We start from the raw sequence: 27,765 nt of genomic DNA on the forward strand, positions 1-27,765 counted from the left end.
CAACTTTTCTAATCCTTCATAGTTTCATGTAAATCCATAGAATTCTATACAAATAGGTTTTCATACAATTTTAGTAGGAAAATAATAGATTTTATTGATGTCAATGCAAAGGGTACATTAGATTCTTCTTCTCTATGTTGATAAATGTTTGTCAACCTCATTTATATAATTCCTAATTATTTCCAACTGATAAAGGTGGGTGTGAATGTTGGCATTCAAATAGATTGCATTTTTGCACAAAAGTTGCATTATGCAACATTGACAACTTTAATAACTTTTTGAAAAAGTTATCAAACTCTTCTAAACTTTAATCCTAGAGCCTACCTAAGAACCTAGAAGGTTGTGGTAATAATATAATCATTATTCAACCTTATAAACTACCTTTTCCTATTTCTACTTAGAAATTTCCCATAAATTAGCTAAGGTAAACAACTAGGTTTATAATACACCTAATGCCTCATTTCCTTACAACTTGCACATTATTGAAAATATTTGATTCTAGATCCAATTAGTACGCTAACACTTCTCCTTTGATGATCTAGATGTGCTTGCAATGGATGGAATTGAAGTTTCTCTTGCACCATACTCCTAGGGTGCATTGATCTCAAGTCTTCTTGAGATAAGCTCTTGCAAACTTAGGCCATGATTCTAGACCTCCTATTCATATATCAATATAAAATCATCTTCATGAAATCCTTTTCATTTAAAAAAATAATTCTTGTATACATTACTCCTAGTTTTCTTGATGACCTTGGTATCCAAGATCTTTTCAAGTCTCCTTGGTTCATGGGTAATATCCCTTAAACATCTTCTTCAAGTTTCACTTCTAAACTTGTATTCATGTCATTTTTATATGGGGTTATAGTAAAAATATTAAATATGGGAGAGATACCAAGGTACATATGAGTGAAAATATATCTCATAAGAATTCATTCCATGCTTCTTCAATATCTGACAATGTCCTACTTTCTTCATGAATAGTTTGGTATGCATCCCCTTTGGTAACCTCTCCTTTTTCAAGTATCCCCAGATCAAGTCTCCAAACTACAACTAAACATCTCTTCTATGTTTATCTTTTTCTAGATTATACATCTTTGCACTCTTTTCAAGAGCCAACCTTATTGATTCATGAAGCACCTTCATACTTTCTACAAAATCCTCACTATGAGCACTGATTGGAGTGTTCGAAGGTAGTTCCTTGAGTTCAAAGATGCATCCTAGATTCTTCCTCTACACTATTTTAAAATATCTCTACCCTATACTCCTGTTGACTGAGATAATAAAAGAAAACTTTTTTAGCGGTAGGAATGATTCCCACTTGTCTCCATACTACTTAATCAAGCATATAAGTAGATTTCCAAGGGACTTGTTGAACACCTTTATCTACCCATTTTTTCATGGATGGTTTGCAAAGATAAAACTCAAATTAGTTCTAAATTTATTCCACAAGGTCCTCCAAAAGTGACCAATAAACATCACATCTATGCCTGATAGTATGGTTATAGGCAAACCATGTATCATGACAATCTCCTTGAAGAATAAACTTGCAATTTTTGATGCATCATTAGTGTTCCTACAAGGGATGAAGTGGGCCATTTTGTTAAATCTATCCACTACAACATAAATGTTACCATTTCCCTTTTGTGAACTAGGCAATCCTATCACAATGTCCATGCTGCTACTTTCCCAAGGCCTTGTAGGAATAGGAAAAGATTGGTATAGTCCTAGATTAGTGGATGTACCCTTGGCCCTCTGATAGATTATACATGGCTCCACAATCTTCCTCACTTTAGTCTAAAGTCTTGGATAATAATAGAACCTTCTCACCTATTCCAAGGTCTTGTCCAAGCCAAAATATCCTCCCATGCTACCTACATGCTTCTCTCTAATGATATTCTCCCTCATTGAACATTGTGGAATGCATAGTTGATGCCCCTTGAACAATAGCCCATTCTAAATCAAGTAGTCTACATATTTAGTGTGATAGGTTTCAAAAAAGTTAGAACACACCTTATAGATTTCTTTGAACTCACTATCCTCTTTATACATGTCTTTAATTGCATTGATCCATATAATTTGGAGTTGGATTTAATGCACAACCAGATTCCTCCTACTTAGTGCATTTGTGACTTTATTGTAAACTCCCTTCTTATGTTTTAATTAAAAGGTGTAGGCTTGAATTGATTCTTTCCATTTCATATGTTTGTGGCTTAGTTTCTCTTCTCTATTCAAGAAATTTAAGGCTTGGTTATCTATAAGAATAAAAAATTATTTTGGAAGGACGTAGTGCCTCCATTTCTTCAATGACTAGACTAAGGTATATAGTTCCAAGTCATAAGAGGTGTATTTCCTCTTGGATTCATTCATTTTCTCACTGAAAAAGGCTATTGGCCTCCCTTCCTTACTCAAGACAACCCCTATAGCCAGGATAGAAGCATCACATTCAATAGTAAAAACCTTCTAAAAATTAGGGAATAGTAGGATAGGTCTCTCCATTACCTTCTAATTCAACATTAGGAAGGCCTCCTCTACATCCCTGTTCCAAAAAAATTTACATTTTTTCCCACTCTTGATAGTCTCAAGGATAGGGGAACACAACTGAATGAAACCCCTAATGAATCTTCTATAGAAGGAAGCAAACCCATGAAAGCTTTTTGACATCAGTCATGGTCCCAGGAGAATGCCATCTAAAAATGGCTTCCACCTTCTTAGGATCCATCTTTATATTTTCTTCTAAGATTAAAAATCCCAAATAAATAAGTTATCCTTGCATAAAAATATACCTACTTCATGGAAACTTTTTAACACCAAGTTAAGATGCTCTAAATGTTTCTTCTTACTCTTACTCAAAATAAGGATGCCATCAAGGTATAATATAAAAATATATCTAAGGAATGGCTTGAGCACTTCATTCATGAGTCTCATGAATGTGCTTGGAGCATTTGACAATCCAAAAGGCATTACCCTCCATTCATACAAACCCTCATTGGTTTTAAATCCAGTCTGCTAGTCATTACCATACCTAATCCTTATTTGGTGATAGACACTTTTCAAATCTATCTTGGAATATTACCTTGTTCCCCCTATTTTATTCAATAGGTCTTCTATTCTAGGCATAGGGAACCTATACCTAATAATGATTCTATTTATTTCTCTAGAATTAGTGTATAATCTCCATGTGTCTTCCTTTTTAGGGGTTGAAAGGGCAAGTACTATACAAGGATTGAGGCCTTTTGAAATTAAACCTTTATCTAAAAATTCTTTTATTTGTCTTTCCATTTCTTGATTTTGTTCTGGAGTTAGTTTATATACTATTTTTATTAGGTGATGTTGCTCTCTAGATCAGATCTAGGTTATGGCTTATGTCTCTAATTGGGGGCAACTCACTTGGAAATTATTTGGTGAGAACATGTAGATACTAGTCCAATAGGTCTATAGCCTCTTTAGGACCTACATGTCTCAAGGGATTCATTTCATTCACAATATTCTTAGGTATATCATTCTTTGGAAAAATTACTAGGGCATAACATGGAGCTTTTTCCTACTTCACAACTTCTAGAAATTCTTTTCCATCTAAAAACCAAAAGTTAGGATACTTTTCTTCTTCTATAGAATCTAGTAAGGGTAAGAGAGTTACCTTTTCACCTTTGTGATTGATGGCATATGTGTTCATCTTTCCATCATCATGTGCCTCCACATCATATTGCCAAGGTCTCCCTAGTAGCAAATTACACGCCTCTATTGATATAATATCATAAAGCACTCCTTTGTACTTTCCAATCTAGAATTCCACCCAACCTTTCTCCTTTATGATAGTTTTCTACTTCTTTGTGAGCCAAGATAACTTGTAAGGGTTTGGATGTGGCACCCTTCTCAACGTCAACTTCTTTATTGCCTCCTCAAATACCAAGTTGTCAATAGACCCACAGTCAATCAACATCTTACAAACTTTATTGCCACACTTGTAGGTGGTTCTAAAAAAATTATTCCTCTGAGGTTGTTCATTAGGGATCTAGGAATTCAATAGTGTCATCCTCATCATAAGGGATTCTCTCTTCTTAAGTGCTTCATAAGATCCTTGTGTTTCTTGTTATTGACTATCCTCTTCCTTAAATAAGTTTTCTCTCCTATCACTCTAATTCTTTGCCTTTTTAGACTTAGATGCCAAGTGCCCTAGTTGGTTACATCTATAAAACCTTGTAGTCCTAATTATTTTCCTCCAAATCTTCCCCTTGAGTTTCCTCTTCTTGCTCTATGGGATCCTCTAGAACTATTCTTAGTAAAGAAATTATCTTGACTGGCCTCCCCATAGTCTCTAGGATTTTGACATTTTCCACTGGTTAATCCTTTTCCTCTACTACCAAAATATCTCTAGTTTCTTCATTTTCCTCCTTGATCTTGTGTCCTCTTAAGCTTATCCTCCACTTTTAATGAAAATTGAAAGAATTTATGTACTATGTTAGGAGAACATAGACTTAGTTCATGTTGGATGTTCATCTTTAACCCTTGCATATAGTTAGCAATTTTGACACACTCTAGTTCCACCAATTTCGACTTCATAGTGAGTTTGTGGAATTCCTTAGTGTAACTAGAGATATCTACCTCTTTTTGCCTCAAACTCTACCTCTTCTTAAAAAGTATAATCTCATAGTCCTCAGGTACAATAGGATCCCTTTATAAAGGTCACTATCTTCTTCCATGTACTTAACTAACTTTTGTCCATATTCACCCTCTCTACTGTAGTGATATTCCACAAGGTTAAGGCTAACCTCTTCAACTTGGATTTTTTCATCTTTACCTTTTGATGCTCTAGTATCTCCTCATAGTAAAAGAAACTAATGAGTACATCAATCCAATCCATTACTTCTTCTAGATCCATCTTCCCACTGTAAACATGAATATCAATTCTGGCATCCACAGTCCTTGTCTCCATGGATTTTATAGTCTTTAGGAACAACATCTTTTCTATAAAAATCTCCTCTTCTTTCCCTTGCCTAGTGGTTTTCTCATCACTGCTCTCCCTCTCATTCTGAGAGTTGCCACTCTTGGGACTAAAAATTCCATGGTCAATTTTGAGTCACATATTGTGAATCTTGAAGAATCGTGCCCTAAAGTGCCTTTTTATGCATATGTAGTTGATTTTTGGTTTGAGGCCTAGATGGTGTTTGAGTGCCTTAACACCTTTCATTTGACATATACATGTGATCCACAATGTTATTTTGCCATCTTGAATCATTCTGTGAAGTCCCATTTTGAGCTAGTGTCAAAATTTGCAATTCTGCCCATGTCAAATAGCAACCGGAGGCCTAGTTTGCATTTCAATATCTTTTACCCAGGAATGTGTCATGACTAGCTGCTTTGAGGATGTTTAGTATGCATATCAAAGAACCTATTTTCCAAGTTTCAAGTCATTTTGAATCCGTTTGACTAGGTTTTGAACCCCTCAAAGTTGGTCATTTACTATTTTGTGCATGTGTAGTGTTCACAATTCTGGGAAGCCCTTTTCAACCAATGATATCTTTCACCAAGTTGACCCAAATGAAGAAATTATTTTTGCACTGTGTTCTAGGTGTTAGATACTTCATATCTTATAATTTTGAGATCATGAAGAATCCATTTGATCAGTTTACTAACATGATCAAAAACCCAGTTTATATTGTTTTGTTACAGTTAAGGTATCTTGATTGATCCATACCCCTGTTTGACACATTATAACTTTGATCCTATCATTGGTGAGCCTAAATGGATTATATCATTGTGTTGTCTCCTAAAAATCCTTGAAGTATGTCAGTTCCCACGTCATGACAAATCAATTTGCATACTTTCATATGTTTGTAGATTTGCCAAAAACTACTTTTTGACACATTTCCTAGTTAAAATTTCCAAGTGCCTATTTTCAAAAATTTGTCAAATGCATCCTGTGATTCGTCATGAGCCCAAACCATAGAATTATATTTTCTTCATGGTAAAGAACTTATATCCTAGTTTTTAGAACAACAAGTGATCAATAACCCAGTTTTATAATGCCGAACCCGAGCCCAGTTTATGTTTTTTAACACTGTTTGCCTGCAGGTTAATTGAAGTATGGATGTTCGGCAATTAAAATATTTTGACTAGAGATTCATCATGGGCTAAAAATTTGCAGTGTGATAAAGTATGTAGGATTGAACGCTCATGCCAATTTTTATGGCCTAGTTATTTGATTGAGTTAGCTTTTATGGCCACCTGGCGGGCCTCTAGACACAAATTTCACACTAGTACAAAAATGATTAGAATGGAATTTTAAAGTGATGCTTTAGCTGGACTCGCTTTGGGGTCTGACTAAATTCTTCAAGCATGGGTTATTATTAATATCAAATAAATGTTATCATGATTCATATTATTTGAATGCATGATCATAGTTCTCAAAAGGAGAGGAAACTTGCAGATGATTTGAAATACCCACCATCGAGCAATCCAGATTTTGGTAAATGATATGAGTAAATCCACAAGCACAATGAAGCTTTTTGTTGTGAGTTTTCACATTGAATTAAGGAAAAGATTGCATAAAGGCTGCTCTCTCCCACATTGTAGTCTCAATTTGAAAGTTGTAGCTGAGAGGTAGTTTTTGACATGGAAGATGTGCTCCATGTCTGTAGAAAATAAAGAGTACATCAGCAAGCATCCACAAAAGAAGGAGCAATCCACATTTTTAGCAAAATGTATAGATTTGCTGGTGAAACAAAGCTCAAGGAAGCATGTATCCATGGTTTTGAAGCCCATGGCTTCCTCCAGCAATAGTATCATGTTTTTTAGAAGGGGGCAACTTCATTTTAACAAGGATATCTACAAAAAAATTAAGCTCCATTGTGAAGCTATAAATCACAGGGTCAGAGCTCCATGTAAGAATGAGCAAGCTCTTGCAAAGTGGAGGAATCTGCAAGAGAACACACCCTGCAAGAATTGAAGACCATAGTGAAGAAGAGGGAGCTACTATGGGAAGCCTACATTCACGTAGACAATAGGCATTTGAAGAGAAGATAATACCAAGCAAAAGAACCCACGTGAGTAGAAGGAGCAAGTGAAACACATTGAAAAGGAGCATGCAAACAAAAATGGGCTACCATGGAAGTCGAAGTCACTGGTTTTTTGCACAGAGGCAGAATATAGTATAAAATAATAGTCCCACATTTGTTATACAAGGGGATGTTTTTGTGTTTATATACAAAAGCAAACACTTTACATGGTAACTTAAAGAAAGAGGCTTTTGGAAGTCAAAGCTTGTGAGGTGGTTCCTAGTTGGCCAGAATAAGAGGTAAATTTTTGAACAAATATGCACATTAAAAATGATGATGTCAGTAGATTACAGGTTACCGAAAAGTCAAAAATCTGGCGCTCGCTAGCCGAAAAATCTCAAAAAATTCAACTAGCGACTTGGAAACTTGTCAAAAAAGTAAAAAATCTTGCGCTAGCTAGCTGAAAAATCTCAAAAAATCTGGCTAGCAACTTGGCGACTTGTCAAAAAATCCAAGAAATTCTGGCTAGCGACTTGCCGACTTGCCAAAATTTTTTAAATCTAGCTCAAAGGTTAAATGAGCACGTGGGTCTAGCCTGGATATGGTGTAGCGAACCAGTGAGTGACAAGTGGCACTGACATGGTGGTGAGTTGGATGAATATCATGGTGACATGTGGAAGAGCTTCCTAATGTGGCACATTTCTCAAGGTGCTGACGTGGTAACGATGCCACATGTCACAATGTCATTATGTCGCTAATGATGTGGCAAATGCTGACATGTTACAACGACATAGCGACTATGATGTGGCAATGATGACATGGTGAATAGTGACATGGCCATGAGATGGATGAATCTGGTGATGACGCGTGGCAACTAATCGGAGGTGTCTAACAACTATGCATGGAAGGAGCGAATCCAAATATGCCAGGTGTCAAGGTCAGTCAACCAAGTTTGACCCAGATAGAAAAAGGTGGAGAATTTGAGAAATTTCAAATTTAAATATTTTATTATTCCTCCCATTTAAATAATGTTTGAAACTTTCATATAGTTTAAACTATATAAAAGGTTTTAATTTTTGCAAAATAATATGCAAACCAATGAACAGAGGGCCAATCTTTAGAAGGCCATAACTGGAGTATTTTTTAGGCAAAATGGGCGCTCCAACATACCGTCGAAATTGGGAAGAGCTGAACTTTCCAAATCTGAAGTTTATTTTTGCACAGGTGCTTCCTGGTTCAAGTTACAAGCCAGTTTGTGAAATCTAGGGTATTGGCAATAGAACAAGAAAATTTAATCTTTGAGCATCTGAATCAGTTATAGGGAAATTTTGAAGACCTTTTGGAACTTGAATGTGAAGAAAATCATCCTTAAGCAATTTTCTTACATTCTAGAAGTTACATTGAATTGGATTTTCACTTTTATGGTGAATTCATTTTAGTATCAAGAATCAGTTACATCCTTTCATCATTACATTTTGAGATATTTTATGAGCCAAAATGAAAGTATTTGATTTTCAGTTATAGAGAGAAGTTAGAAAGAAGCTTTTGTTCTTTTAGGGAAGGATTTCCAAAGGGACAAGTGTCAATTGCAAATTGAATCCAGGAATTGCCTTCTCCATACATATTCTTTCTTCTTCTCTGAAACAGGTTGTTGGTTGGTTTTCTATTTGTAGTTCTTGGAGCTCTGCTCAGGCTGTGAAAGCCACACACCCAACATTTCTCTGTTGTATTGAACAACATTTTATGTTTTATGCAAATAGTTTTGGTCTGTTAGGTGATTTATGAGTTATTTTTTGTACATTTCATGTATTTGGTTTCAAGGAAAGCAAATAAAGAGCAACAATGGTTTCAAATTCAGCTTGAATCTTGTCTCCTCTTTGTCAATCTGTAATCTTTTCTAGTTTGTGATCAAAGACCATAGATTAGGTTGCATCTCATTTAGTAATGTATGTGATTGAAATATCTTTCTTATGGAGCAAAGAACTGCTTGATGTTTGTCGCAGGGTTTGCAGATTTCATGATAGGATGTTCTGAGTATGAGATTCATTATGTAGTAGATGTCAGTTCACAAAGTGAAGGATAGATTAGGGATCTGGTAATATTTTTAAGATTTCCAAAATATGTATGGTTGTAATTCATTTAATTGTCTAATAGATAAAGCACTAGTCAGAGATAGGATCATTAAGTTCTGTTGCTCATACTTGGGTCTTGTTGTTATTAACATATTAAATCAATTTTCCCTTTTATGTTGAAAGCTATTCAATGTTGACCAGCACTTAGCTTGCCATTTTCATGAGTTATGTTCTTAGCTATTTCATGCTTGTGATTCTTGGTTATCTACTTTACATTAGATTTAGTGTATGCTTTGATAATTGGTACCATATAAAGAATCTATAGGTTCACCCACCTAGGTTTTGCAGAGACTAAAGTGCAGAAGGAGTATAGCCTTATAGTTGGCCCAGGTTCTTGGTGAAGTGTGTCCATTATTGGAGATAGCTGCCCATAGATGCATTCTTGCCTTACATACTTGGTTGTTTAAACACTGTTAAATTAGAAGCCAACAACCACTAAATCCTTTCTTGACTTGTTCTTTAAATTTTTAATCTCTTTCTTCATTTTCTTCCTTTCTGCATCATGCTCCTTCACCTCTCTCAAGAGTTTAGCATTTGTCATTCTATTAGGAAGTTCATTATCATTTTCTTCTCCACCATCTAACATGGTTGCAAGTTTGTCTTTCTCCAAAGATCTACTAGTGTCTTTGATACCACCTGGAGCAGAATCCCCAAATTAAATTAAAAAATGTGTTTCCTATTAGTGCATAAAGCCACTCTCAACTAATACAACTTGTTGGATTTTTTCAACTATTGAACAACAAAGGCTAAATACCAAGATAATAATACTCACAAATATAAGGAATAGCTATGTCCCATTAACAATTATTTTTGCATATCATTTGGAAGCAACTTCAACAAAACTAGGACTAGTTTTCTACTCATTAGTCTCAGGAAAACCAAGGTGGGTATACCTAAGGGATGATGTAAAATGAAATTCAAACATAATTGTTAATGGGATGTAGCTAGTCCTTAGATTTGTGAGTATTATTATCTTAGTATTGAGCCTTTGTTTTTTAATAGTTGAAAAGCACCAACAAAATGACAACTCTACTAGGGAGTTGTCCAACACAAGTGTAAGAAGTACTGTAGTGTCTTTGATCTTGTTGTGTATGTGATTGTTAGATCATTTGGTATGGATCATGGTTATAGTGGAAATTTTTTAGTGACAAACCTTGAGAATTTAAAAAGGAAAAAGAAAATCAAATGACACAGATGTGTACTGATGTATACAACCCTTCCAAGTGTCTTATCTATTAAGCAAGAGTTACAGTCTTATGGTCTTAGTGATTGGTTCATCTATATGTTAGATATTTCTATACTATCTTGTGTCATTTCCTTAAAGTTAAGAGTAGTTTTAATTGTTATATTTTCCCTAGAACAGGGCAGCGACTTAGTTAAGGTTTTGAAGCTAGTGCTTATTTGATAAGTAGTGAATATGGCTAACAAGAGAAAAAAAAAAAAGCTTACACAAGAGCCAATCCTGATGTACCAATGTATACTAATTTAGCTCAAGGTGGTAGGAAGAACTTGAACAAGAAAAAGGTAGAATCAAACCCCACTTAGAAACCAAGATGTAGTATGTCAATTAACTCTCAATACCAACTAGTGGTAGGGGGAGAGTCTTCTTCACTTAGCTCTAAATTAGAAACCACAAGACTTTTAGGAGGAATATTTAGTACCCCATTACTAGATGAAAGAACATATCAAGATAAAGATATGTCACTGGTAGGGAATGCATCCCCTAGGCTACATCTAATAACTGAGATGAATCATAGGCTAGGACCCAGGAGTTCATTTGGGGATACTTTATATCCCAGAGCAGTTCCATACATGGAAACTAATCTTATAGATCTAGATGATCCTGTTGATTCAAGAGCCACTTCCATAGATCCTAAATAAGTACAATCAAAGATAGGAGTATTGAAGAAGTGGGTTGTTGAGGAAGAAACTAAACATGCTTGTCTAGAAAAGGAAGGAGAGCAAGCCACCCTAGATGCCATTGTTGAAAGAGATAATTTTCAAGGAAGGATGGCTACCTTAAAAGAAAAAAACAAGAAGTTAGAAGAAAGAACTTCAGTCCTTCACGTTGATGTCTTTGTAGATGTAGATAGCTTGACAGCAAAATTTTAGGAGCAAGAAAAACTCCTAAACTAAAAACAAGAACCTATTATTTCCTAGATGCAACCCTATAAGCCTATCCAAAATAACCAGGTAGAACCTACTGTCAAGCAGATAGATAAAGGAAAAGGCAAAGCAATAGAGATCTAGATAAAAAAACCTCAAGTAGTAGCAAGTAAATCTGTAAACCTTCCTATGTCAAAATTAGATCTAGATCTAGAAAAGGCTAGGAAAGAGAAAGAAGATCTCGCAAAAGAACTTGAGAAGGTTGAGAATGAAGCCCAAGCCATAGAAACTAGGAGGAAAATCTAGTTCATAAAGTCTAATTCTATATTGGCTTCATGGCCAAGTTTGTCTACGCTAGCTACAACTTCTATACTAGCTTATGGACTAGTAATTTCAACTTAGGGAATATCTCAATCTGCCCCTGCTTTATCATCCACCATTAGTACTCAAGCCCCTATTGTCCAACCTGAATAGTCTCAAAGTATTGTTTTCAACCAAGCCAATGTAGCAAGCACCTCAAATGTAGTTGATTTTTAGAAGAATCCCATATACATGGAAAAATACAAATAAATGTCATTTGTGGGGTATTCTTAGTGCTCCATATCCTATATCTTTTGATTTAAGAGATAAAGTTATCAAATTCTCTAGAAATAATGTTGTCACTGGTAAAGAGCACTTAAGATTTTTCATAGATATGCTATTTGAATTTGAAGGTTAACATGAGAATGTGGTGATGAAGTTATTTTTTCATTCATTGACTAAAGATGCAAGGGATTGGTTCAGAAGATTACGTAATGATAGCATTATCTCATGGAGTGATTTGGAGAAATTGTTCAAAAAACAATATGAAGATAATACTAATGCTATTTTTATGTTGAATGATTTCAATAACATCAAGAAAAACCCTAATGAGTCCACATTTGATTTCAATGTAAGATTCCAAAAGGGTATGTACAAATTGTTCTAGGTTATGTGGTTGAATGAGGATGTTTGTCTTACAACCTATTTTAATGCTTTTGATAGCAAGATGGCTTACTAGTTAAGGGATAAAGATCCTAAAACTTTGACGGATGCTTATAAGATTGTAGTGAATATTGAAAATAATAGGAAAGCATCTAGAAAGCTTGGTAAAAGAGATGATCCAAAGTTGTTCAATCCCAAGAATAACAACAAAAGAGAAGTTGATAAAACCCCTATAGGAAAGAAGCCTAAAGAACCCACAATAGGTCAAGTGTTGGATTTGTTAAAGAAGATGAAAGCAAATACTTTCAATACACATAAGCCAAATGTTGGTGAGAAAGCCCCAATGAACAACAATAGTTTCAATAGACAACCCATAATGTAGAATTACCCTTATACTAGTTAGTGGAAGGATGGTAAGGCAATTCCTAGCCTAACCCAAAATGTAAAAGACAAGGGTACACTAGATCCTTTGCTAAAAAGTTATGTTAATATGAATGATGATGTGCCATTGTTTATCATTTTTCAGTCACCTCAATCTTCAGAGTATTGTGTAGTTGCTCATGCATTTTTTTTAGATCATAGTGCACAAAATGAGGATGATGAAGAAGAAAAAAGCCATGATGGTGTAAGTTGTAATATAGTGAGCATGTACAATGATTGTGTGGATTCTAATTTGAAAGAGACTTAAAGTGACCTTGAAAATAAGAGAGTTGCCTATCAGTTACATCATCAACAAGTGTTCTCAGATAATGAGGGGTATGATGAAGATCAGGTTTGTGATACATCTTCTAACATTGGTCATGTGAACTTGAGAATGCCTTCTAAAGAAGAAATTGATAGGATCACTATAGAGATGATGTCCCAAGTACATAGCAATTACAATTTGAGAAACCACATAATTAACAATGATGTTGGGAAGCCTTCTGGTATATTTATAAAAGATGTTACACATAAGATGAAATATGAAGACAAGAAGGCTAATATAGAGATAGTTAAGATTAAAGACATCAAAGCTAAGAAGTGGGAACCCAAGAAGAAAGTTCAATTCCAAACAAATGAGATAGCAAAAGCTATTGTGTAGGAAAAGGGATCAAGATCTAAAATTGTCAAGAAATTAATAGTGCTTGCTATTCATAAGGCTTCGACTCTAGGCATGATTGCAAAACCCACTATATCTAATCCTATTGACATGATATCCATGTTGTCACAATTATTGTTATAGTACCCTTGTCTAAACTATTTAGAACTGAAGATCATAAGAGAAAAGCCTTCTCATGGTTTGGAGGGATAGGAAATAATAACAACAATGTAGAACAAAATATCATTCAGCAAACCCCATTGGTAGTAGAAGATAGTGATATTTTATCTCAAATTACCCAAATGTTCCTAGATGATTCATTAGTAGCCTATATAAAAGATATTGACCATTTCTTTCTTATTTTGATTATAAAGGGAAAATCCCTAAAAAATAGCATGATAGATTCAGGAGCCTCTAACACCATCATGCCCTTCAAAGTAATGGAAGCACTAGGGTTGAAAGTAGATACTAAGAAAGGTAGATGTAGAGGTAGGGATGCTAGAGAAGTCCCAATTGTAGGTACTATTAATGCTTTACCATTTAAGCTAGCTGCATACCCTAAGGTAGAGTTGACCATGTTAGTACTTGTAGTTGATATTCCTCCACATTATAGAATGTTGCTCTCTAGAAAATGGAGTGCAACTATGGGAGGTAGCCTAAAATGTGACCTAATCTATGCCACTTTTCAAATAGGAGTAAGGCTATTAAAGTAGACAAAGAGCCAAGGGTTAGTCATATTCTGAGGTAAGAAATTAACAAAGATGCTACTTGTTTTATAGAGACGGGTGTGAATGCATTTAGAGCCAAGTTAATTATCCAAGAAGTTGAGAAGTTGCTTGTTGTGATTGAGCATGAAGTTGAGTGTTGTATAGATTCACCAATATTATGGAAAATGTTCTTTGATGGGGCCAACTCTAAAGAAGGTGCAGGGGCAGGGGTAATTTTTGTTTCTCCTATAAAGAATACTTTTAGATATTCCTTCACCCTAAATTTTTCATGCACTAACAATATAGCTGAATATGATGCCCTACTATTAGGGTTGAAAGTTGTTACCCACCATGGAATTAGAAAGTTGCTTGCTATAGATGATTTAGAATTGGTTATCTTGTAGATAAAGGGACACATGCATCTAAAAATAAAAGATTGAAATAGTATAGGAATGTTGTCTAGGATCAAATAGAATTCTTTGATGCATTTGGTATTTCATGGAGAGAGAGAACTCAGAATAAGACAACTGACTTATTAGCAAATGTAACAATTAAAGTACAAGAGGTATCATTTGTAGGAGTTTCATAGATTGAGGTCTAGAATAGACCATCAATACCTAATAATATTGAACATTGGCAATTATTTGAAGATGACAAAGACATTGTGAATTTCTCGTTGAATGAAGATAAATACCATGGTCAAGAGTTGGACTGTAGTGATTTGGTTGAAACCATCAATGGGGAGGACACAATCTTTGGTGAAGAGGTCATACAATTAAAGACTAATAGGGTACCTAAAGGTTTGGTTTTTTTGGAGAACATGTTTGATAACCAAGATAAGGTAAGGCCTAGGGCTAAAGATTGTAAACCTCAAGAGCCAGTAGAGTCACCATTTTGTTGGTTTTTTTCAACTATTGAACAAAAAAGGCTCAATACCAAGATAATAATACTCACAAATCTAAGGACTAGCTACATCTCATTAACAATTATGTTTGCATTTCATTTTTAATCATCCCTTAGGTATACCCATCCTAGTTTTGCAAAGCCTAAGAGTAGAAAACCAATCCTAGTTTTGTTGAAGTTGGTTTCAAATGATATGCAAACATAATTGTTAATGGGACATAGCTAGTCCTTAGATTTGTGAGTATTATTATCTTGGTATTGAGCCTTTGTTGTTCAATAGTTGAAAAACACTAACAAAATTTCACTTTCAACTCCTCCCAACTATTCATCAAAAGAAATATCTACCATCCACTTGTCAAAAAGTGTGTCATGTGGCCAATTAAATTGCAGGATATCCTATTGCTTCTTGATAACATATTCACACCCTTTTTCAATATCAACAAAATATTGTTTCAAAGAATCAAAGAATAATTGGGCTTTCACCATTTCTTCTATTGTGGTGGCCCACCATGCATATCCTCTTTCATTGATGATTTTATTCATTCTTAGAAAAAATAAATCATCTAATTCTTTAGCCCATTCATCTTTACTTTTCAATCTATTTTTCCTATCCGAAGCATGTGGGAATAAATCCAATTTCTAGCTCTTATACTTATCCAAATAGCTAAAAAATTGTTTTTTAACTCAACTCTCTTGTCATCAAATTCTATGAGATCATGAGCCAAATCATAAGTTATTTCAATCTAATCATGTGAAGACCTTATGATAGAATAGCAGAAGAATGCAATTTATTTTCTTCTCTTTCCCCACTTATTCACAATAGGCTTCAAAACCTCATCATTTTCTTTTATTTCATCCCATATGTTTTTTTTTTTTTTCTAGTTGATCATAAAATAATGGCCATTCAATTTTATCTCCCAAATACATGAGAGCTTTTCCCAATTTGTCTTCATATTGCAAATTTAGCTCTACATGCAAAACCCACAATTCGCTCTTTTCTTCTTCAAAATCTTTAGCAATGTAATATTGTGGCCTTTATGGAGTATCTAGCATTTCTATGCGAGGAGTGGATTTAAAAGGTTACACTAGGGGGTGAGGATATGTGATTCTTGGTCTAGAAGACCTCCCTATTACCTTATTTTCTAGTTCAATTATTTTCTAAATTTCTTTATTATAAGCCTCCAAAATTCTCTCGTACTTATTCTGTAGTTCAAACATTATCTTTTCTTCTTTTTCCATAGTAGCCAAAACAAACTAAGATGTTCCAACACCTATGTCAGCTACCACATGGGAGGAATCTACTACTCTTTTTACAATGATATTTCTCATTAACCTAGAGTCATCTGGCTATGATGAAACAAACCTTGATCCCTTCCTTAATGACCATATAACCAAATTGGCCTGGTCCTCACTAAAAGTAATTCCTTTGAATTCTTTGTTATTTTGGTCTTGTAGGTCAAATTTATTTGAAATAGAATTAAACATTATAGCATCTACTATGCCCAAATTGGGTAGCAGTAAAATATTTGATGCTCTCACCATCTACCTCCCCTCTTTAGGAGTTATACTTTGGAATTCTTGCATCATCTTTTCTTGTACTTGATTTTGCAAGGCTACCTCCTCCAACTCTAGATGCTTTGTTCTTAACTTATTACATCTTTCTTCATACTTTCCTATGTTTTTTCTCCATGTTTGTTCTAGACTTAAAAAAATTATCATCTAACAAAAATGTTGACTAGCTTCCTCTATCACATGGTCTAATTGCCTTCCTTTAAAATCTACTACTATCAACTCTAGGCTTGGCATAGGAGGCTCCTAGGGGTTTCCTTCATGTAATTCTACCTAGATAATAAAAATTCCTCCTTATGACCCTAGTTGTTCAATTTTCTCTCTAGTAAGTTGTTCCTCTTCAATTCATAGAGGGGATTGTGTAGGTGAATATTCCTCAATGTAAGGACCTTGATCTTTTGTTATTTTTTCCTCTTAGGGGAGGCTCAAAATGTCTTTCTTCTAAGAAAACACTAGTCGATCCTACTACTTGTTTACCTTTATCCACGATGGTCTTCTTATTTTGAATTACATTGTAACCAAAACTTTTTTGGACAATCAATTGTCCTACCCCTAGATTGGGAGTGAATCCTAGTCTCCTCATTACCTCCTTAGCCTTATTTGGATAACTATTGATAAAAATTTGTTTTTCCTCATTCATAGTTTCCATTGTTTCAGGGAAAGTAATCATGAGCTTATTTATCCTATCTGCCTTTGTGATGGCATTACCAGAGGACTATAATTTTTATCAAAACAATGAATAAAATCCAAAACCCTTGAGAACACTCTCCATTTTTCTTTCTTGGTTTCCTGTTCTTGCAAGGAGAACTCATTTCTTATTATGTCTTTAGGAAAATATGACTCATGATCAATTTTTCCAAGCTTAATCCTATGCCTAAAGGCCAAGTTACAGAATCCCTCAGTGTCACAAAAATGGTGATGAGAGACAACCATCTTGTACTGATCTAGTATTTTATACAGAGAAAGCCAAACTCCTTTTGTGATCACAAATTGGTGGGCTATATTGTAAGTTGGGAATATTGACCCTCTTTGCCTTTCCAACAAATAATTTTCCTCCAATCCTCCTAACTACCACAAAAATTCAGTTACCCTTACCTTTAATGGCACCTAGTAAGGTAATACATGAGGAGATCCTCTAAAACCATAAATCCTAAAGACAATTGAAACTAAGTATGCGATGATATATCCCCAGTTATATGAAACTTTCAAACCAATAGGATTTTCCAGGGGCCTAATAAGACTTACCAATGCCTTAGGTACTTTGGGATTGTCACTTAATAATAGGCACCTCAACTTTGAAGCAAATTACCTATCAAACCTGACAAAACTAGCCTTTTCTACTTCCTAGGTCATATATGCACTCCATAACTAGACTAACAGTGCTTCCCCATCCTATTCTCTGTTTAATTTCATTTCCTTACCAAAATATGTTACTCCTTTGAATAAAAACATATACATCAACAAGGAATAGTGACCAAAAAATTTCTTCACCTCGCCTCTTGCAATCCCAACCAGGCCATTGTGAATGTCTTCTGCTAAATAGTTGGCAAAATCAAAAATAATATCCACACCAAAAAAGGAAATCTGAGTGATCATACACATAAAACCTATGGGCATAAAATCCTCTTCATCTTCACCAAAAACTTTACAGAGTCTTGTATGCCTAAAAAGCCTTGGTATTGAAATATTTCCTTTTGAAAAGTTCCCTAGAGGATGTTGTAATCACTGGAAAATTTCTAATTTTGTCTATATGTTCCCTCAGTGCACCCTACCTAATTGCATCCTTCTTTGACACATATTCTTTCTCTAATTCTTGTAGGTTAATGGGAACATGATAGCCTGCCAGAGGCCCTATACCAAATACCTCTTGAATTTCCTCTGGGTTGATTGTGATCAGAATTTTGCCATCAATTCTTCTCACTACTCTGATTGGTTGATCATAATCTTTTGCAACAACTTCTAGAAGGTCACAATCCATAAAAACCACTTGAAATTGCTAATTTTTTGAAGTCAAAGTTCTAGATATTAGCATGTGGGGCAAATAAATTCCTTTATGAAAACATTTCTTAAATAAATGACTAGTTTGAGAAGTTTTGGCATCCTGAACCCAATTCCCCCTATTGTATAACCCATCTAAAATTTTGTGCCTATGGTTTAACAAGGTTAAATTTTTCACTTTCATAGTTTTAGTGGTAGACTCGGGGAGCAATTCAAGTAGGTCATCATGGATATTCCTGGTCAAATAATCTTCCTTCCTAGAGAATACCTTCTTTGGAGGCATATTGGATATAGTTTGCATAAAACTAAATTGCTACAAAGGTTATAGTATATTGGAACTTAGTTGATTTTCTTGCTTGTTGTTCTCTATAATCCTATAATGTCTTGCAAACAATGGGAAACTACTTCACATTTTGATTAAGCTTAGCACAATTTCTCACTAATTTCTTCTGATTTGGAAGCTTGAAATCTTGTTCATGTGGGATGGAAATGGTGAGATCTTCTGCAATATACTTTTTTTTTGCTCACATGTGAAGCTTTCATTCCTCATAAACGAACTATAAGGGAAATAGAGTGGCACCACCTTCTACACTTAAATTCACACCATTGATCTCAAAAAATCCTACAATCCAAGAGTGAAAATAGGGATGACTCATTTTCCACCTAACATGCGAGTAGTCAATCTGATGAAAATTCTCTAGCTATATTTTTCATTCAGTGTTGGCATTTCAAACTGGACCCACTAATCCTTGAGGACACATGTTGTCAAGTTTCTATCTTGCTATACATAAGAAGTGATCATATTACCTATGCTATATAGTGATAACCATTGATTTCATCTTGATTGAGCAGAGGACATTTGATTCATTACTTAATAAAAATGTGGTTGGTCCCCTATCCATTTACTTTACTTGCTATGCCACTATCCTTAAAACTTGAGCAACTCTCCACAACGATGAAGTGATAGTCATAGATCTAAGCTTAATCTAAAGGTGAGAAAACTACATTACCTCCATATAATTGTGGTGGGTCACTCAGTCATCATGTCATGTTGAGTAAACAACACACAAGTTTCTATTGCAAATTGGCAATGATTGTTGATCTGATTCAATCAAATAATCATTATCTTTCATTTGACTTATGATTTGGGTATGGTTCCATGTTACTAATGACGTGGAAATGTCCTATCAATTTGGCATATAATTTAATATTCTTATCTGTGTTGTGACATCACATGATTTGGCTCCCATTGCATGCACATTTTTAGGCTAGGCTCTATGTCACTACAAATGAGGTGCAAATATTTTCCAGTCATGACATAGCAACCTTAGGTGCATATGTGTTTCTAGTAGTATGCCACTATGTTTAGGAGATTACATAGTTCATTTGTGATGAAGTAGATACTGGGACACACCTTCAAAGATTTTCTGTGAGAAAATCATTTCTTGTCAAGTTGCTATGTTGCTACCAATGAGATCCATAATTTTTTTGATTGTGACATAGTGACCTCACAAATATAATTGAAATCTGGTTTTGGGAAGATATCTACTTTTCAAACATGATTATCGTAATCAATACCACTGACAAAGTAATAAAGGTGCACGTCCATAATATCACTTGGGAAATTTCATGTTCACCAAATTTTTTAAAAACTATCATCTTCTATATTCTCTATTAAGGCACTATGTTTCTACCAATGAGGCACAAAGATTTTTTGATCGTGACATAGTGACTCATCAAAAAAAGTAGACTCTAGTGATGCCACTTGCAATTCATTACACTTAGTTCCTTTTCTAGTTCTGACAATTCTGACATGAAGCACATGACTGAACCTTTTTGAAATAATGTAGTTTTCTCACATTGACCCTCCACTTTATGACACCGCTAGTCAATTTCATAGCAGTCACTGTTATGCTATCATTAAAACACTTGCATTTTCACATAGCAATGACACCATAGCCATAGATCCTATAAAGATCAAATAGTGGGAATGAAATGGGTAAAAGGCACTTGGTATAAAAGAAGATTTAAATGTGTCAAGGAATATTCAAATTTTGAAAGGCTTCGCACTCAAATAAATTCAAAAAGAATGCAAGACTTAGGGTTTGACAAGTTTTTTTAAAGGTTATTAAAATTACAAAGCCAAAAACCAAAAACCCTATTAGGAAAGAAATGGATTCAATTCTAATTTTTTATACCTACTAGACTAAAAGAAATTTATTTTGTAAAAAATTAGACCAACACAACCTAGGGCTCTACAATAGTTCCTAAAACCCACACTAGCTAGACTAGATCAAATTCAAAGTCTAGAAAACCTCCTTAAGGAATAACAAGACAAAAACTCAAGACCAAATGTTTTAGGGATGGAATATGGTCTTCTTCAACACTAAGATACAATTCCCAAATCTTTGAAACATAGAATCTACAATACTTTCCTTGGAAAATCAAACTATCTACCCAAACCTCCAAATAGGGCTATAAGGAGAAATATTGGATTTATGAAGGAAATATTCTTGGAACTATGCCATAGAAATCCTTAACCACCTTTAGGAACTTCAATCTATTAGCCAACAACCCTCACAAAGCTAGGACCATTGACCAATCACCTAGCTAAAGTTGCTTACAATTCTCTCCTAGGCCTAATTAGGCTAATTAAGTCACTTTTACAAAGCAAGTACTACAAGGCCAAGTTGTACCTCAAAAACCCAAAACTGAATAGTCACACACACACACACACACACAGATATATATGTCTATTCAAAGGGTTTAGTATTTTCTCCCCATATCTTCTACCTCCTAGTTTGAGATCCAATCATTCTTAATATACATCCTCTCCCCTTTCTTTCCACCAACGCTTACCTTTTTCCCATGGTGAAATCTCTAGGAAAGAAAGATTTTCTCTCAAAACCCTAGTTAGGGCCTTCTTGTGACCAACAAGCACACAAAAATTGATTTCTCTTAATCAATCTAACTTTAAGAATTAAAACCAATTGAAAATACTTCATATGAAATTCTTTAAACTTTTTCAATCCTTCATAGTTTCATGTGAAATTGTACAACTCTCTAAAAATAGGTTTTCAGATAGTTTTAGTAGGAAAACAACATTTTTTATTGATTTCAATGCAAAGGGTACATTAGATTCCTTTCCCTCTATGTTGAGAAAGGTTTCATAACATTATTTATCCCATTCCAAATAAGTTCCAACCAATGAAGGTGGTTGTGAATGTTGGGATTCAAATCATGCATTTTTACACAAAAGTTTCATTATGCCACATTGACAACTTTTTGAAAAAGTTGTCAAATATTATCAAACTCTTATAAAATTTAATCCTAGAGCCTACCTAGCAATGTAGAAAAGTTATGATTATAATATAGTCATTATTAAACATTATTAACTACCTTTTCCTTTATCTTCTTAGAAATTTCTCATAAATTGGCTAAGGTCAACAACTAGGTTTATAATATACATAATGACTCCTTACCTTACAATGTGGACATTATTTATAACATTGGATTCTAGATCCAACTACTACCCTAACCCTTTTCCTTTGATCCTCCATATGTGTTTGTAATGGATGGAATTTAAGGTGCTCCTACACTAGAAAGATCACTAATGATGGAGAAGAATTTTTTAGAGAAGTAATAGAGAGAGGTTGTAAGCACTATAGTCTACACTCTTAACAGACTTCAAGTGAAGAAAGGAATAAAAAAACACCTTTTGAACCATGCTATGAATATGTACCAAATGTGAATTATTTTAAAATCTTTGGAATGATATATCTAAAGATGCAAGAAAAGATAACCTTGATGCTAAAAGTGATGAAGGCATATTTCAACGTTGTTGCACTAAGAGTAAATCTCATAAGTGTTTGAATTTTAACACTAACAAAATTGTTGAAAGTGTAAATATTAGAGTTGATGAATTTGTAGAGAAAAATAAAGAAGAATATAGGAAAGAATTTGAAGAGTATAGAAAGTTTTTCTATGTCAATGAAAGTGAACCTAGAACCTTAGATAAAAAAGAAAAGGTGGTTGTTAAGTATCAATAGCTAGGAACTACTGAGATTCTATAGTTTAACTTAGCCAAACATCTGCAATCTACCAAGCATTAGGCTATAAGAGTTGTGTCACAGACCATGACCACTAAACAATAGAAAAAGAAAACTGAGCTATAGCCATAGACAACAAGATGAACTTAACATGTAGAATCTAGTAACAAAAATAATAGAAACCAAGACCTAAACCTATATTGGCAACATATGTGAGAAGACATCATGCACAAGACCAAATTATTGGAGATAAAGATTTAGGAGTCAACAAGAAGAATACTGAAGAATAACACACACTTATGCATAGAATATCAAAGTTAGAATTTTCTAGAAGAAGGAGAACAAAATGATGGAAGGATTCAATAAATTTGACCTAACCATAGGATAAATGGTAATTTTTAAGTGAAAAAAGATTGAAATTACCTATTTAAAGAGGCACAAGGAATGAGTTATAATTAAGTTCATTGTTGATTGGCAATCTTAAGGAGAATCCATAAAGAGGTGAAAAATAGAGGTGAAGTGTGAAGATTTTGTGAAGAAGTGATTTCTTGAGGAGGTGCTAAGCTAATCAATGACAGAAATGTTAATGGAGGCCATTCAATGAACCCAAATGAAGAAAGAGCATGTGAGTGTAAGATCAATTTTGCATCACCCAAAAAAATTCTTTTCAATTGTTTCAGTAAGGGTTTTCTTAATGTAGAATTATTGCCTATGGAGGATGGCTACTTAGTAAGTTAGTCATACAAGCTCAGAATGTTCTAATTTCAGTGATGAAGGTTCATTTTAGTTATATTGATTTTTATGTGGAGTTTCATGGCTAGATTATATGTATTTGTGAAGTTATTATAGATTTCGTGTGTGTAATATTGGTATAAAAAATTTGGGCTTAATTTTGAAGTCCTTAGAGCCCTAGATGAGGCCCAAAAACTCAATGAATGGATGCTTGCAAAAATCCAAGCCTATAGATAGAGATGTGAGGTTTTGAAAAAGTGGTTATTATAGCCAATCAGAGCAACAATTCAAGAGTTATGGGTTTTTGAAGTTTTCATATCTAGAACCTTCTCAAGAGGCATAAAATAGCCTATTTTAAGAAAGGCCTAAACACTATCTAAGATAGTTTTTGGTGGCAGTTAATAGCATTGTCTTGCATATTATTGTAATGAAGGCACCCACATGGGTTTTTTATTGGACATGTAGTATAGAATAGGGGATTGAGGGGGGCGCTAGGGTGAATTAGAAACCAATGTAACTTATACTTTAATTCATCAATTAAACATTCTCCATGCAATCTAATCTTTATTGCATGCATGAAAGACTAAAACCAATAAAATACTCATTATAGTTTGACACAATATTGGTAACCTAAAAACCTTCTAAATAGAAAGTAAAACTGGGATGGGCATGATACCCACAAGCTTTATTACTATAGTATAAAGTTAGCTTGTTAAAGCTTACAATTGACCACTTCTAGTGACCTTCCTTGTTAGGAGCAATAAGGACTATTAGGCCCACCTTGTGAAAGGATTTAAAACATACAATGAAGTATGCACTCTATAGGAGATTTGCAATGAGACTATTAAGTCCACCTTGTGAAAGGATTTGATTGATGCACCTGTTAGGGTGAATTAGTGGCTGACCTCTAATCTACAGCTTAGTTTATTGAATGAGATTCCTTTTAATAACAAAGATTACCTAATAGTAATAGATAAGTCTATTCTTTTCCTTATACTTCATGTATCTTTCTCCAATTTGTATTCATCTACTTCTTACTTGTTTACATTCATTTATTGGATATGATATAATATATTAAATATAGACCAATCCACTTAATTATCTTCTGGTCTCAAATACAATACCAAATTTATTATCATTCACTAAGTCGGCCCACTATTCTAACTCAGAGTTAGAAGCAACAGTCCACCAAGATAAGTGATAGGGGAGGGAGGGGTGAATCAATTATCTAATTAAAATATTTATCAACCTTAAATAATCTTAACCATTCAATCAATGTAAACAACAACCATACTAAGATGCACATATACAATTACACTAGATTTGTTAACTAGGGAAACCCTTGATTGGAGGGAAAACTGTGGTGTGAATCATGCCCACAAGATTATGTGCTAATATAAATATTCCTTGTTAGAGGATGGAACCTGTTAGGAGTTTATTCCAACATTGTGTACATATGAGTACCTATTAAGAGACTTTGAATCCTTATAAGGAGATTCCAACCCTGTTAGGAGTTGTAGAAGGTAGAAGGACCTACCATCCAAATAACTTCTAGGGAAGGACCACTAAACTCACTATCCAACTAATCTTTCAACTATTCCTTGTAGAATAATTGTCTATACTATTCTTTGACTTCTTTCCTCTATCCTATCAACTAGACAATTCATTGTCAGACCTTATAGACCAAGTCATAAACCTTGGAACCAAATATCACACTTTGGATCTCACAATAAAATCTCAACAATCGAGTTCTCTCCAAATTCTCTCTGCTCAACTTATCTTTTCATTCCTCTCTTCATGCTTCTTACAATTATTCACACATCAATATTCAATCATTCATAACAAAGGAAAATTTCCTTCCTTTATACTGAATCCACAAAAAATTCTCTAATTCAGCTATTACAACTTCTCAATTAATTATTATAGGACCTCATTAAGAGCACATTACACTTAGTGATTACATTAATCTTTCACCTTTTAAATTGAATAAGTTTCCATATGTGTAACATTATGACACATGAGCTTAGCCACATCATCTCCAACATGTCTTCTAAACATCTTTAACTTTGGCTTCTTAGAATAAAAAATTTGCTAAGAGATATAACAAGTTTACTGTAATATGCTTCTATGAACTATATCTTAGAATAATCTTCACCAAAACTTGCATAACTTTTTCTAGACTTAATATCTTATGCTTCTGAGGTTAGTTTCATATACTATATAGTTATTATTATCTCCCTTTAATATCTCTTAGTGAAAGTACTCAACTATCTATCCATACTAGCTTGATTGTTACCATTGTTCTTTTGTTAGATACCATAGAAAACCACTATGTTGACATCAATGACAATCATAGTCATGATTGTAACATATCATCATGATAATTATCTAATCATGTTTCTACAATATTTCCCCATAGAATTATCATCAGCATTCATGCTTGAAACAATCTTCCCCTTTGGCATTGATGGTAGAATAGATGAAAAACATCTAGTTCCAAAAATACAAATAGTAAAAGATTGTTAAAATTTTTATTCAAATCCTCTTCATCAATCATTCTCCCCCAAATTGATATACCTAAATGTGCTCTATACTAGTTGCAATCTCTCCCTTCAATGTACTCTATATCAAGCTATTTTCCATTCTATAATGTCTCCTCCATTGACATCAATGTCAAAGGTTTCAATAACCATCAATCTTTGCAACAATTGTCTCTAACTTTCTCAAGTGTCAAAAGACACTATTAGAAATAACATCCAAAAAGAGTCCTGGATGACTCTCTCCGTAACAGATACTCCTCCATACTAGAAGCATTAGCATTCTATCAAGACAAATAATAGTTCTCTATTACATTGGGCTAATGCACTCTTGCATCATGTACTCTGATGTAGGAAGGGGCATAACCCCTAGGATACCTCACAAGTACTCAAAAGTCTCTTTGGGAAAAGGCTTGGTGAAAATATCTACAATCTACTCTTTGGTGCTTACATATTCCAATCTAATTTCATTTTCTACAACTTTCTCTCTCAACATGTGATTCATATATATTCCAATCTTAAAATGCAACACTAGATTTTAGACATGTTTACTATGCTTGTGTTATCACTATGTATGACAATAGGTTCACTGAATTCCATCTTTATATCCTTTAGCATATGTTCATCCAAACAACTTGATTAAAAAAATTTTGACACTACAACATATTTTTCTTCTACTATACACTATGGGATACAATATTACTTCTTTCTTAACTAGGAAACCAATCTTCCTCCAAGAAAAAAGGCTCCACCACTAGTTTTCTTTCTATCATCCATATTGTCTGCCTAATCAACATCAATATGGGCATATAAAGTAAAATCATTAAATCTGTCATAAAAAAATCTTAACTCTAGTGTTCCTTTAAGGTACCTAAATATCATTTTGACTACAACATAATGTGCTTCTCTAGTATTAGCTTGAAATCTTGCAATAATTCCAAGTATATTTTCTATATTCAACCTTGTGTGAGTTAGACATTGCAACCCTCCAATCATAGATTCATACTTCTTCTACTCAAAGATAGGTGTCTCATCCTTTATAAATAACTTGTGTCTAGTTACCATAGGTGTTCCAACTAGTTTACTTGTTTCCAAACCAAACCTTTTTAGTAGATCTTTCAAATACTTAGTTTGATGAGCACAATTTGTAATCAAAAGAAGCATTTCATCTCTCCTATCATACTCATTTCTAATTCCTTCTTCATTTATTCTACAAACTTGCCACTTTCATTATCATCTCCTCCAAAAATGATATCATCAAAAAATATTACTAAAATCAACAATCCATCATCTATTTCATTCTAGTATAGATTGTTGTATGTCATACCTTTGCTAAATCCAAGTTTTGTCAAATTCTTGTCTAACCTTGCATATTAGGTTTTCGGTGCTTGACTCAAGCCATACAATGCTAAATTCAATTTGCATACTAAGTCCTTGTCATCTATTAAAGGAAAACCTTTAGGCTATTCTATGTATAACTCTTCTTCAAGTTCTTCATTCATAAATGATGACTTGACATCCATTTGATACACTTTGAATTTCTTATGTGCTATATAGGCTAGGAATAACCTTGCTGCTTCTATTCTTTCTACAAGAGCATAGGTTTTATCATAGTCTATTCCTTCTTGCTATAACCTTTACATACCAATCTTCCTTTTTTCCTTAAAACTTCACCTTGTTCATTCATCTTGTTCCTAAATACCCATTTTTTTCCTATGACATTCTTGTCTACTAGTCTAAGGACCAATTCCCATGTCTTGCTCTTTACTATCTGATCCAATTCTTCTTTCATAGCTTGCTTCCAATAGTCATCTTTACATGCTTCATATTCATTCTTTGGTTCAACTTGAGATATTAGACATAGTTTTTCATTGATTATGCTTCTAGTCATCACACTTTTATCTCTACTTCTGATGTTCTACTCTAGTAGATGATTTTTTGTCATATTCTTACCAAAAGTAGGAGTTGTTATCTCAACTCTTAGCTCTCTTGAAGT

The sequence above is a fragment of the Cupressus sempervirens genome, chromosome 4 (genome assembly GCF_028749045.1).
Source record: "Cupressus sempervirens isolate cs-2001-9-10 chromosome 4, ASM2874904v1, whole genome shotgun sequence".
Taxonomy (NCBI): domain Eukaryota; kingdom Viridiplantae; phylum Streptophyta; class Pinopsida; order Cupressales; family Cupressaceae; genus Cupressus; species Cupressus sempervirens.